The sequence below is a fragment of the Lissotriton vulgaris genome, unplaced genomic scaffold (assembly GCF_964263255.1).
Source record: "Lissotriton vulgaris unplaced genomic scaffold, aLisVul1.2 SCAFFOLD_369, whole genome shotgun sequence".
Classification (NCBI taxonomy): Eukaryota; Metazoa; Chordata; class Amphibia; order Caudata; family Salamandridae; genus Lissotriton; species Lissotriton vulgaris.
The window spans coordinates 932,557-945,496 of record NW_028254839.1 but is presented as its reverse complement, the minus strand read 5'-3'; positions in this window follow the sequence as shown (position 1 = coordinate 945,496).

The window sequence follows — 12,940 nt, the reverse complement described above, 5'->3', positions numbered from 1 at the left end:
TGCCATTTTGCAGTGCTCCACATGTGTCTAAGATAGGAACTATTGCAGTGGTTATTCAACAAAACAAACGGTAAACTTATAACAACAAACAATCCTAACAGTGTTAATTCTGGGCCGTATAGTGCGTTCTCAGCTTTTTGTCGTAGAAATCGCTCACAACACTCCAGGACCACAGACAACAGAATCTCCTGCCGTAGGAGGTCAGCCTTTCAAGCCAGAAGCTTCTCTAGTAATGCTTCTTTAGGAGTAAATCTACCCGCCAGGCAAGTTTCCTCCCAGAAGGAACCAGCTGTCCACTGTGCTACCCACTGTAGATTGTCGGACAAATAATAACATTCGAAGTCAGGGGCTCCCAAGCCTCCATCAATGGGAGAGCATCGAAGAGTCTCCATTGGCAACCTGTGTTGACCACCGTCCCACACCGGCTCTCAAGAAATGCTGCCAGGCCATGCTGGTCTAGCAAGTCTGGTCTTTCCAATGGAGACTGGGAATGCCTAGAGCCACACTGCTTGCAGATAAGGAGATTGGTTGCAGGTCCCAAGTTTTGGGGGTTAGCACAAGCACAGGGGGGGGGAGCTTCAAACAGAACTAAACATACACCACTAGGTGCACAGGGGTGGCCATGTGCAGGGTGCCAATTAAGTGCCAGGCGCCCAATGCTTCTCAATGGAGTTTCTTCTTTTGATAAAAAGTCTGCAGGCGTGGCACCGGAGGATGCCGTCAAGAGACCAATGATAGCAGACGTAAGTAGAGGTGTAAGGGGTCATAGGGGCAGGAAGAATCCAGCCGTAATGCATTAATGACATTGAAAGGTGTTATTAGAGGTCAAAGGTCAAGAGACATGATCCCCAACACCAATTAAAATAATGAAAATGAAAGTATTTATCAAGACAATTACAATAATGCAACACTAGCAACAAATGATCCAAGGGTTGCGCAATAACAACCTCGATGCACCTAAACATGTATAATTAGAGGTCAAGGGTCAAAAAGCATAACGTCCTCCAACACAGTAACTAAGGAGGATGTAGGTACTCATCTTTACAATTCCAATAATGCCTCAATTGTAACAAATGATCTAACAGTAATGGATTAATGATTATGAAACACTTGGATCAGTGGAAATAGAGGTCAAAGGTCAAACTACATGACCCCCTCCCACCAATTTAATGAAAAAAATGTAAGTACTTATCATTACAAATCAAACACTGCAACACTTGTAAACACTGGTCTCACCATAATGGAATAAACACCTATAAACACCAACACCAACACCAACAAAAAGGGAAAATAGAGGTCTCGTGGCTATGTGCGGAGGACTGGCGGTCTCATACGCGGAGGACTGGCGGTCTCGGGGCTATGTGCGGAGGACTGGCGGTCTCATGCGCGGAGGACTGGCGGTCTCGGGGCTATGTGCGGAGGACTGGCGATCTCATGCGCGGAGGACTGGCGGTCTCGGGGCTATGTGCGGAGGACTGGCGGTCTCATACGCGGAGGACTGGCGGTCTCGGGGCTATGTGCGGAGGACTGGCGGTCTAATGCGCGGAGGACTGGCGGTCTCGGGCCTATGTGTGGAGGACTGGCGGTCTCATGCGCGGAGGACTGGCGGTCTCGGGGCTATGTGCGGAGGACTGGTGGTCTCGGGGCTATGTGCGGAGGACTGGCGGTCTGATGCGTGTAGGACTGGTGGTCTCATGCGCGGAGGACTGGCGGTCTCATGCGCGGAGGACTGGCGGTCTCGGGGCTATGTGCGGAGGACTGGCGGTCTCGGGGCTATGTGCGGAGGACTGGTGGTCTCGGGACTATGTGCCGGGGACTGGCGGTCTCGGGGCTATGTGCGGAGGACTGGCGGTCTCGGGGCTATGTGCGGAGGACTGGTGGTCTCGGGGCTATGTGCCGGGGACTGGCGGTCTGATGCGCGTAGGACTGGTGGAATCATGCGCGGAGGACTGGCGGTCTCATGCACGAAGGACTGGTGGTCTCGGGGCTTTGTGCGGAGGACTGGCGGTCTCATGCGTGGAGGACTGGCGGTCTCGGGGCTATGTGCGGAGGCCTGGCGGTCTCGGGGCTATGTGCAGAGGACTGGCGGTCTCGGGGCTATGTCCGGAGGACTGGCGGTCTCATGCGCGGAGGACTGGCGGTCTCGGGGCTATGTGCAGAGGACTGGCGGTCTTGGGGCTATGTGCGGAGGACTGGCGGTCTCATGCACGGAGGACTGGCGGTCTCGGGGCTATGTGCAGAGGACTGGCGGTCTCATGCGCGGAGGACTGGCGGTCTCGTGGCTATGTGCAGAGGACTGGCGGTCTCTGGGCTATGTGCGGAGGACTGGCGGTCTCATGCGCGGAGGACTGGCGGTCTCGGGGCTATGTGCGGAGGACTGGTGGTCTCGGGGCTATGTGCGGAGGACTGGTGGTCTCATGCGCGGAGGACTGGTGGTCTCATGCGCGGAGGACTGGCGGTCTCATGAGCGGAGGACTGGCGGTCTCGGGGCTATGTGCGGAGGACTGGCGGTCTCGGGGCTATGTGCGGAGGACTGGCAGTCTCATGCGCGGAGGACTGGCGGTCTCGGGGCTATGTGCGGAGGACTGGCGGTCTGATGCGCGTAGGATTGGTGGTCTCATGCGCGGAGGACTGGCGGTCTCATGCGCGGAGGACTGGCGGTCTCGGGGCTATGTGCGGAGGACTGGTGGTCTCGGGGCTATGTGCGGAGGACTGGTGGTCTCGGGGCTATGTGCCAGTTACTGGCGGTCTCTGGGCTATGTGCGGAGGACTGGCGGTCTCATGCGCGGAGGACTGGCGGTCTCGGGGCTATGTGCGGAGGACTGGTGGTCTCGGGGCTATGTGCCGGGGACTGGCGGTCTGATGCGCGTAGGACTGGTGGTCTCATGCGCGGAGGACTGGCGGTCTCATGCACGGAGGACTGGTGGTCTCGGGGCTATGTGGGGAGGACTGGCGGTCTCATGCGTGGAGGACTGGCGGTCTCGGGGCTATGTGTGGAGGCCTGGCGGTCTCAGGGCTATGTGCAGAGGACTGGCGGTCTCGGAGCTATGTGCGGAGGACTGGCGGTCTCATGCGCGGAGGACTGGCGGTCTCGGGGCTATGTGCGGAGGACTGGCGGTCTTGGGGCTATGTGCGGAGGACTGGCGGTCTCATGCACGGAGGACTAGCGTCTCGGGGCTATGTGCGGAGGACTGGTGGTCTCGGGGCTATGTGCAGAGGACTTGCGGTCTCTGGGCTATGTGCGGAGGACTGGCGGTCTCATGCGAGGAGGACTGGCGGTCTCGGGGCTATGTGCAGAGTACTGGCGGTCTCGGGGCTATGTGCGGAGGACTGGCGGTTTCGGGGCTATGTGCTGAGGACTGGCGGTCTCGGGGCTATGTGCGGAGGACTGGCGGTCTCGGGGCTATGTGCAGAGGACTGGCGGTCTCTGGGCTATGTGCGGAGGACTGGTGGTCTCGGAGCTATGTGCGACGGACTGTCGGTCTCGGGGCTATGTGCGGAGGACTGGCGGTGTCATGCACAGAGGCCTGGCAGTGTCATGCACGGAGGCCTGGCGGTGTCATGCACGGAGGCCTGGCGGTGTCATGCACCGAGGACTGGCGGTGTCATGCACGGAGGACTGGCGGTGTCATGCACGGCGGCCTGGCGGTGTCATGCACGGAGGCCTGGCGGTGTCATGCAGCACAGAGGCCTGGTGGTGTCATGCACGGAGGCCTGGCGGTGTCATGCAGCACGGAGGCCTGGCGGTGTCATGCACGGAGGCCTGGCGGTGTCATGCAGCATGGAGACCTGGCGGTGTCATGCAGCACGGAGGCCTGGCGGTGTCATGCAGCACGGAGGCCTGGCGGTGTCATGCAGCACGGAGGCCTGGCGGTGTCAGGCAGCATGGAGGCTTTCTTTCGAGCCTCAATGTTGACTTCGGACCCCTTAGTCTAGCTAGGGAAGATTCCATACTAAATATTTCATTTAACAAAGCCCACCACTCAGCAATTAATGGAGGGTACGGGGAAATCCAATCACGTGCGATTGTAAGTTTGGCGCAGGACAGCAAGATAGGGATAATATCCTAATGTGGAGAGTTAATTATATTAATATCCAATAGGACTGAGGAAGCTGTAAGTGATAAGAGGCAATTCATTTTTTATTAATTACCTTACCCAGAATACTCCAGAACTCTAATAGCATTGGATATAAGTACAACATGTGTACCAAGTCCGCTGCTGCCAGAGTGCACTTACGGCATTTAGTTCGTTTATTTTTATTTGATGGGTTTCCAGCCCATTTAGAGATTCTTTCTGGAGTGTGATAGAGCATGCAAGTTGTTCTAAATTGTTGCAGTATTAAACTAGATGAAGAAACGGCATTGTTAATATTGCACAATGAGTTGTTAATTATCGCCGTTGTGATGTTACTATCCAGAATCTTGCTCCATTTTTCTTCAATTTTATTGCATTCAGTATTTTTATAGGTATTAAGGCATTTATAGCCAGCGCTAATTAACCCCTTTTTTTATATAAATAAATACAGTCCCAAAAATCCGTATCCGAGATATTAAAAAGTTTCATCTTTCGTATAAGGAAGTCATGTATCTGTATGTATTTATATCTCATGCAGTCGATGGCTTTATAAAGACGTTTTAATGTATCAAAGCTTGGGAATCCCTGTGCTCCATATAAGTCTCCTAAGGTCCTTATGCCAATTGATGACCAGGTGTTTATTGCACCAGTACTAAAGATTTCCGGAAGTCCCGGATTGCCCCACAGTGATAATTTAGGATGGAAAAAAGAAGTATGACAAAAGTCCAAGATGTTCCGCCATATTTTAACTAAATCCCTAGCGGTCTTAAACCTGACCCTTTTGAAGTAATTGGGATCGTTCACCCTCCAGAGAAACATATTTGAGTCCATGCCTAACATAAAAGTATAAAAATAAAATTGATTGTCTTCATCTATCAGGTTAATTAGACATTGAAGACGTTCAATGAATGTTGACCAAAAATATAGCTTAAAGTCCGGAAAGTTTAATCCCCCTACATCCAAAGGCCCTTTTAACAGAGCCATTGAACGCCTATCTTTAGGATAGCTCCATATAAAGCTGCTAAATAAGCCGTCCAATTTTTTGAAAAAACAATTATTGAGAGCTAAAGGGATAGAACAAAATAAATATAAGAATTTTGGCAGTATGACCATTCGTATCAGATTGATTCTGCCTATCATGTTTAGAGGGATCTTGTGCCATTTGTTTAGTAGTATACCCTTGGTTTTGAGTAGGGCTTCATAATTTATTTTGATTATACTCTTTATATTAGAGATTTGAACCCCTAGATAAGTTGCAGTCTGGCATAGACCTACAGTTGGCACCACTGGTTTATAGTTCGATACAATTTGACTTTTATTTAAATTCAATTTATACCCGGAGATCTCTCCGAATCGATTGGCCTCCTCTATGATACCCTTCATTGCTTCTGTAATATCAGTGGAATAAATAGCAATATCGTCGGCATAGGCCATAATTTTTAATGTGTGAGGGCCAAACTCGAAAGGAGGGATATGGGGTTGAGATTTTAAAGCAAATAGAAATGGTTCCATTGACAAGGCAAATAATAATGGTGAGAGGGGGCATCCTTGTCGGGTGCCCCTAGCTATTGAAAATGGAGTTGATGTAATACTGGCATAGCTAATTTTAGCTGTAGGATTATCATATAAAGATTGAGTCCATTTCATAAATTTGCCATTAAAACTCAAATTAGACATTACCTGCCAAAGATTTCCCCACCCCACTAGGTCAAAAGCTTTTTTTGCGTCAAGCAAAATCATGCCGAGTGGGGTGGATTCCTTGTCTGCAATATCAAAGGCAGTTATTGCCATGTTAATGTGTGCCGTAGTATCTCTGCCCATTACAAAACCGTGCTGATGCGGGCTGACAATTTTTGGTATATACGGGGCCAGCCGGGTGGCCAGTACCTTAGCAAATATTTTAGCATCAGCATTAACTAATGTAATAGGGCGGTAAGAGCTGCAATTATCAGGTGGTTTCCCATTTTTCAAAAAGAACACAAGATTAACCATATTCCAGGAGCAGGGTGCCATCCTGTGGTCCCCAATGTAATTACTAACTTGTTGGAGTAGGGGAATCAATTCGTCAGAGCATAATTTATAAATCTCAATTGGTATTGTGTCTTCACCAGAGGCTTTTCCGGATGGTAAAGAGGATATCGCTTGTCTGATCTCCTGTTGGCTAATATTATTAGACAGGTGTTCCAAATCAAGGGGTTCAAATGTTCCTACATAATAATCCAGATATTTTTGAATAGCTGCCGAGGTGGGGCATACTTCTGGTGTATACAGCTTTTCATAAAACAGCGAGAATTGCTCTAGGATTTGAGATGGTTGGTCACATATTAAATTATTAGGGCCGCTAATGTATTTTATCCGAGTACTAGCCTTTTCATCCGCTATTTTATAGGCCAACAGCTTCCCTACCTTGTCTCCGCTTTCATACTGCGAGAAAGGTGTTTTATGTAGTTTTAAACAGCTCTTTTCCCAGAAAATCATTTTAAGTCTTGCCGTCAAACACCCTAATTGTAGCCCTAATGTAGTATAATTTTCGGGACACGAGCGGATAGCATCAGCTAGTTGAAGTTCTACATTCATAATATCGTTAGCCATTATTTTTTGAAAAAACAATTATTGAGAGCTAAAGGGATAGAACAAAATAAATATAAGAATTTTGGCAGTATGACCATTCGTATCAGATTGATTCTGCCTATCATGTTTAGAGGGATCTTGTGCCATTTGTTTAGTAGTATACCCTTGGTTTTGAGTAGGGCTTCATAATTTATTTTGATTATACTCTTTATATTAGAGATTTGAACCCCTAGATAAGTTGCAGTCTGGCATAGACCTACAGTTGGCACCACTGGTTTATAGTTCGATACAATTTGACTTTTATTTAAATTCAATTTATACCCGGAGATCTCTCCGAATCGATTGGCCTCCTCTATGATACCCTTCATTGCTTCTGTAATATCAGTGGAATAAATAGCAATATCGTCGGCATAGGCCATAATTTTTAATGTGTGAGGGCCAAACTCGAAAGGAGGGATATGGGGTTGAGATTTTAAAGCAAATAGAAATGGTTCCATTGACAAGGCAAATAATAATGGTGAGAGGGGGCATCCTTGTCGGGTGCCCCTAGCTATTGAAAATGGAGTTGATGTAATACTGGCATAGCTAATTTTAGCTGTAGGATTATCATATAAAGATTGAGTCCATTTCATAAATTTGCCATTAAAACTCAAATTAGACATTACCTGCCAAAGATTTCCCCACCCCACTAGGTCAAAAGCTTTTTTTGCGTCAAGCAAAATCATGCCGAGTGGGGTGGATTCCTTGTCTGCAATATCAAAGGCAGTTATTGCCATGTTAATGTGTGCCGTAGTATCTCTGCCCATTACAAAACCGTGCTGATGCGGGCTGACAATTTTTGGTATATACGGGGCCAGCCGGGTGGCCAGTACCTTAGCAAATATTTTAGCATCAGCATTAACTAATGTAATAGGGCGGTAAGAGCTGCAATTATCAGGTGGTTTCCCATTTTTCAAAAAGAACACAAGATTAACCATATTCCAGGAGCAGGGTGCCATCCTGTGGTCCCCAATGTAATTACTAACTTGTTGGAGTAGGGGAATCAATTCGTCAGAGCATAATTTATAAATCTCAATTGGTATTGTGTCTTCACCAGAGGCTTTTCCGGATGGTAAAGAGGATATCGCTTGTCTGATCTCCTGTTGGCTAATATTATTAGACAGGTGTTCCAAATCAAGGGGTTCAAATGTTCCTACATAATAATCCAGATATTTTTGAATAGCTGCCGAGGTGGGGCATACTTCTGGTGTATACAGCTTTTCATAAAACAGCGAGAATTGCTCTAGGATTTGAGATGGTTGGTCACATATTAAATTATTAGGGCCGCTAATGTATTTTATCCGAGTACTAGCCTTTTCATCCGCTATTTTATAGGCCAACAGCTTCCCTACCTTGTCTCCGCTTTCATACTGCGAGAAAGGTGTTTTATGTAGTTTTAAACAGCTCTTTTCCCAGAAAATCATTTTAAGTCTTGCCGTCAAACACCCTAATTGTAGCCCTAATGTAGTATAATTTTCGGGACACGAGCGGATAGCATCAGCTAGTTGAAGTTCTACATTCATAATATCGTTAGCCATTATTTTGTCTCTCCTTCGACGCTCAGTGTTTTGTTGATATAGAAACTGCTGCGTGAACCCGCGAATACTCCCTTACAGGCATCCCATACAATGAGGCAAGTGGTAGAATTAATATTAAGCTCAATAAAGTCTAGAATGTGCAGTTTAAGTTGGGAGATAAATAGAGTATTTGAGCACAAATGCCTGGGGAAGGTAAATGCTTGGGGCGCTGCGCGGTTCTCTTTAGTATCGCAAGAGAATAAAATAGGGTTGTGGTCAGAGTTTATTTGTGGACAAAGTTCCATAGTACTGTCTTTCAGCAGGTTATCTGTTGTCCAAACCATATCAATCCGTGTACAGTGTAGGAAGGTAGGTCCCTGGTTATGGTTGCCCCCAACTTTTTGCCTGGTGTTTTGCTGGTTTTCTGACTTAGTTGACCTGGGGCCCTGCTATTCAGGACCCCAGGCCCACTGCTCTCTCTGTAAAATGGATTCCATGTACCTTAGGTACATATCTAATTGAATACTGAGTCACCTTATCAGTCCCTGTACAGTATACCTTAGGTATCCAGGGCATAGGTGTACCCAGGGCCTACCAGGGGCTGCAGCATGTATTATGCCACCCCTGGCTGGCCATCCAAATCTGACACAACTGGCTGCTTGACAGCTGGGGCAAGGTGGTGTACACACCCTTTGCTGTAGATATAGTATTCCTATATCTAACCCTAAAATGGACACATATATTCCCATCAGTCACTCCTATGGCAGGCCTTGACAATCCTGAAGTCAGAGTGCTTGGAATTATGTGAGATGGTGCTCTGGCATGAGCTGAGCCCGTTTGCAGCTTGCGGAACTAAGTCCTAATAGCTGTTCCATGATAACGCTATACCATATACTCTTAAGTGCATTATGTACCTCGCGGTCATATGCTAACTTTGGTATAGCATTATCAAAACATGTCGAGTAAGGTGTCATACGAATTGGAATACTAACCCCTCGCCAATTCTGGCGACGGGGTTGGCATTCCACCCTTCTAGAGGGGCACGACATGTATGTAACTGTGAACCCCGGTTAAAGTTGAACATAGCCTCAGCTCCACAAAATGGATGCTGCCACCGAGACACAAGTCTGACCTCCTGCTGCTGGGAGTCCTTCCAGCGAGGAGAGCTTGGACAAAGGGTTTCCTGTCAGGGGCGGTGCTAGCACCATCCCAGACAGGGTTTTGTGTATCCCAGGTAGGCAGGGCTTTAGAGGAAGGTGACTGCAGGTGGCACCCCGGTGCTCACTGTGCATAGGCCGGCTCAAACCAGTTCTGGGGGCACACCAGCCCCTGAGCTGGGAAGACACCGGACAAGGAGAGGGGTGTAACCACCCCCCTCCTGGTCCCACCCATGGGCAGGACCTAGTCGCGTACCAGCCCCTTTCTTTAGAATAAAGGTGGGAGCGGGGACCCTTCCAGATTAGATCATCTTTGAATCCTGAAACTACTTTCCACGAAAGGAACTCTCAACTTCTTCTCAAGATTTCTCCCTTGTGACTAAGGAGTAGTCACCCTGCATCAGCAGGCACCAACTAAGTATCTTGCGGTTTGCTGCACGTCCTTCCTCCGGAATCAGACCGACCAGCACGACGAGACCCAGACTCCCTGCCCTCTCTGACCTCTACCTACCTCTACAGCACAGCTGAGAACCGTGGGTGCGACGAGACCAGAGGACCCGGCGACCATCAGAACCAGCACGACACTGACCCAGCACGACCGCCGAGGGACCCTCGAGTGGGTGCACTGGGGTAAGAGAAGCCCCAACCCCAAGCAGCACGAGCACCGAAGTCCAGCCCCCCAGCATTCTCTAGATCTGTGTGGGGCCCTTTTGCTTCTGCGCTGCTTGCCACGTTGTCCGGTCACTTGCCCGTTGGCTAGTGACCCTCCAGACGACGTCCTACGTTGATTTCACCACTGGTCTAGCTCCTCTAGACTGGCCCTTGTCTCCTCTTGAAGGGGAACTTCCTCGGACCCTCCTGGTCCAATCCAGATGCCATTTTGTGTCACCACGTGGGCTTGCCTTAGCCAAGGCTTGTTGCCTCCCTCACCGGGTCCAGCATCGCCAGCAGCAGACATCCGACGTGGGACAGCTCACAGACCTCCAGCCTGGTCGACATCCTCGCCCTGGTCCGTGCAGCAGCAGAATCCAGTGTCACCTCTTCACCTGGCTGAGTGACCTCGTCCGGTGCCAACCTGGTGCCCACCTAAGCACTGGCTAGTGATTCAGAACTTGGTCCCCTCTGCTTACAGGTATCCTTCTTCACTGATCCAGTCCTTGGATCAGCCCGGAACATCTTCACTGGTCGCCTGCCAGCAACTTCCACTTCAGGCTCCTGGTTCGTCAACGAGGATTCCCGACGACACTTGAACCCTATGCAGCCGCAGCCCCTGGGCTAGGTAAACCGAGTACCACGGTGCTCCAGCGTAGATCCACTCTCTAAGTGTCTAGATCCACTTTCGTTTTTGACCTACCTAGTCGGGTTCGCCCGAGAACACTAACTTTGCATTTACTAGCATCCATAGACTTTGTCCCGCATTACGCGTGAGAGTTCCCACTCTGCACACGACGTCCCCAGGGCCCCTGCTTCTAATCTAAGGGTTCAGCAGTGTAGGCCCAGCGGTTCTAAAGCCTCTGAGAGTAGTACTTACCTGCTAGTAATTTCGCATTCCACTTTTGTAGTATATGGTTTTCCGTGCCCCTCGGGCATTTGTGTAAATTGTGCGACTTTCAGTATTTCTTTAAGAGCTTTGTATTGTGCTTAGCACCCTGACTCATAAAGAGTCCAGGGTTGTTGTGTTCTAAATAAATATCCTTTTATTTTCATAACAGCTTGTGTGGTGTCCTTTCACTTGGTGCTCAAGGGGTATATGTGATGGTAAAACAGCTGGCTTAACACGTCCTCTAGAGTTTAGCCTTAGACTGCTCTTGTCCATGCTACTAGGATAGCTGGTCTATCAGGTTGACTTACAACCAATCATCAATAAGGGTTGTTTGGACTGATACAAAGTGCTCACTAGAATAGTGAACATTATATATCAGGCCAACTTCTCACAACAGAGCCTATGGGGAGCAGAATAATATGTGTAACCGAGCACATTGGGGCATGCACTGCGCCAAGCATCCTTGATATTATGAATACGGCCAAGGTCTAATATGGCGGCGCGGGTTCTCCGCATTCGTTGGAATGAGTTATGCTTAGTAGTGTCAATCTGATAGTTCATTATACAGTTAAAATCACCCATGATAACTAATTCCCCTTTCCACTGTAGTAATTCCATATTTAATTGATCGAAAATAAATGACTCGTCAGAGTTTGAACCATAAATCACACAGAGAACCAGTTTGCATTTTCCGACTAATATTTGCGCTAAAGCCCATCTGCCATTCTTATCACAAGCAGTTCTACATATCTCAATCTTAAAGCGTTTGTCTTTTAGGAAAGTGACCCCTCTTATTGAAGCATTAAAAGTGGAACAAATAATCACATCATAGCCCAATTGGCCAAGTAACTTCCTGTCTTTGTAGGCTATGTGTGTCTCAGACAAAAAAACTAAATTCGGGTCATGGAGGGCTAATTCTTCTCGGACAAGTCTTCTCTTATTTCTGCTGTTTAAACCTGCAACATTCCATGCAAGACATTTTATGCGCGCCATTTTAAAAAAAGAGATCAAATAAATCTTGTCATTCCGCAAGGCTGAAGTGTATAATAAAATGTTTTTGAAGTGAAACCATAATTTCGCTATCTGAGTTGCTTTTCCCATAGTATACTGCTCCCCCCCACCAACCCCTCCCAACCCCCCCAAATCCCCCACCCCTCCAACCCCTCACCCCTCACGGGAAGGAGCCCCCCCCGAACACTAGCTGCCGCTAGAATGGCAGCCAACCTGAGGAGCAGCCAGTGGTTCCTCCCCTAGCCCCACCCGAACAAAAAGACTCTACATGTGTCTAAAAAAAAAAAGAAAACTAGTGCTTGATTCAATGATAGAGAGAAAAAAAAAACTATTCATAAATGGATACTTGAGTCTAGAATATTATATTACGAGATCACTTATAGTTCTCTAAGTTTAGGAAAGTGACGCGAGGAAGCTCTCTGCTTCCTTTACATCTGTAAAGAAGTGAGTATGGCCATTTTTGATTATCTTGAGGCGGGCGGGCTCCTGTAGGAAAGCTTGTCCACCATGTGACTTAAATGGATCTATAAGTTTACGTAATTGCCATCTCCTGTCCATGGTAGCCTTGCTAAGGTCCGATTTGACTAAAAAAGATAAATTCCCTACTGAGACTGGTAGATTCGGTCTAGCTTTGAATGATACTGCCTGCCTTAACAGATAGTTACCAAAGTGGATAAGGAAAGGGCGAGGAAATTGGTTATCCTTGTTCCTCTGAACCAATGGTAGCCGGTGGACTCTCTGAAGTTGGGAGTCCCAATCAACGAGATCCGTGAAGGCTTTCTGGAGTAAGTCCACCATGAATGCCCTCGGATCCTCCCCTTCAACCCCCTCTGGGATACCGAAGAGCCTTAGATTAGATCGCCGTTGGCGATTCTCCAAGTCCTCAACTTTCAATTGAAGGGCCAAAAGCTGGGATTCATGTTCGCTAACCTTAGCATCAATTCTAGCTGAGCCCTCTTCCACCTGAACCACTCGCTGTTGCAAACCCTCTATTTCCTGGACTATCCCCCCCATCTTAGATGTAAT